The following is a 2,041-nucleotide window of genomic DNA, read 5'->3' as shown; positions in this document are numbered from 1 at the left end:
TACACCCTATCATTCTGGGAAGGCCATTTCTAGCCACTGCTAGAGCGCTCATAGATGTAGAACAAGGAGAGCTAATTTTGAGAATACATGATGAACAGCTCATTTTCCATGTTTTCAAACCTGCATTTGAGCCTGAACCAGAATATGAAAAGCCTAAGGATGATAGTAGCCATCTGTGTTTGGAGGAAAGCAATCCAGCAGCTGAAACTCTAAAACAATCCTTGGAAGGCAAACAAGATTTGCAAGAGTTAAAGCCACAAGAATCAAAAGAAACAGATAAGAAGGAACCTCCTGGCATAAGGGTCAATGAAGAAATCCTCAAGAGAGAGGGAAGAATTGTAAAGAAAGTGCCAAGAGGGTGGAGAAACAAGAAAATTTCCACTAAAGGTTTCTCTCCGGGAGATGAAGTGATATCAAGTCATTATCTGCCAATCCCACCTGGCCTCAAAACCATTCCTTCCCAGCTCCCTCAAGTGTGCACAATCAGGAAAGTTCTTTCTATGGAACATTTGGAAATCATAAAGGAATCAAATGGGGACGTTAGTGAGAGGAGAAGACATCAAGCACTAAAATCCACCCTAACAAGGGACAACCGTCAAGCTAGTGACGTTAAAGAAGCGCTTCATGGGAGGCAACCCATGTTTTAGTATCCTTACTCTTTATTGTTTTGCTCTGCATTTAATAAAGCATGGTTTCTTATGCATGAACTTGAATCCTCAGGACAACTGTTGATAAGGTGCACTAAACATTGCATATAAAATACAATTGGTCTCTGAGTTTGGTGTGCCTGAAGGCATCCCCAAATCTTATCAAATTGTATTCAATCTTTCATTTAAGGTGCATAACCAAACATTAAGTTTGGTGTTCCTCTTTGAACACAGTTAATGAAAAGCAAGAAGTTTCTCTGGATTTAGAAATTCATGACAAGTACACCATTTGCATGTTTTAATACTTTGATTTCAATTACTTTAGGTAGTAAAATTGTTTAGGATCAAAGAGCCAAAGTGACTATGATTTATTAGAATTATGCACATTCATTAAGGACAACCAACATGGATTTCATGTCATCAGGAGACATTACCAAACACTAAGTTTGGTATCTAATAATAAGTGTGCATACATATAAAAGTCACGGCTATAAGCTCATGACAACAATCATTGATTTACAATTCAAAAAGAATGAAAAAACATGTGCAAGTACTATTCATTATTCACATGGACCGAAAAAAATGATAGCAAATTTGTTTGTTTGTGCAGGTACAAAAGTAATGATAAGAATGGATGAAAAAGACAAAGGGTGGAGGTACGGTTTTGGTCAAAAAGGGAGTTCACAAGTCTTTGAAACTAACACATGGGAAAAGGAAGTTCTGCATGAAAAGATAGCTACATGTACAACCTAATGCACCCAGAATACTTCCAAGAAAGTGAAAAGCAATCCGTCCTTCTCTCTAATTCATACATTTACCATCAAGCCATCCTTCACAAATCACCCTAGCCGTCCATTTTTCACTTGCATCAACTATAAAGAAACATTTGGGGAACGAGTTCCACACCACAAAATCTCCTTCTTGCACACATTCTTTCATCATAGCATAACTACCTCTTGCCGAAAACAACCTCACCACTCTTCTGACCACATTTGCTTACTTCACCTTGTCAACCTTAGCTTGTTACTCTCCAAAACTAAAGAACCAATGGCAGCCTCATCTAGCCACAAAAGAAGAAAAGACAAGCAGCCAATGGAGGAGGAAATGGAATTTGATGCATGGAAATACAAATCAGTTTTCCATGAGATTCAAGCCGAATGGATGAGACGTAAAAGGGTACTAGCTGAGGTTCCCTTTGACCTTGAAAAGGATGAGTTCCCAGGTGTTTGGGAGAAGATCAAAAAGAGGAAGTGGGAGCTCTTGACTAAGCCAATCACTAAAATCAACATCAACCTGGTGAAAGAGTTTTATGCAAATGCAGTGAGGGAGGATACAACCATGGAACCTACATACAAAAGCTATGTGAGAGGGGTGGAAGTTGACTTCAGCCCCAA

This window comes from Arachis duranensis, chromosome 3 (genome assembly GCF_000817695.3).
Source record: "Arachis duranensis cultivar V14167 chromosome 3, aradu.V14167.gnm2.J7QH, whole genome shotgun sequence".
Taxonomy (NCBI): domain Eukaryota; kingdom Viridiplantae; phylum Streptophyta; class Magnoliopsida; order Fabales; family Fabaceae; genus Arachis; species Arachis duranensis.
The sequence above is the reverse complement of the archived record's forward strand: the minus strand, read 5'-3'. Positions refer to the sequence as shown.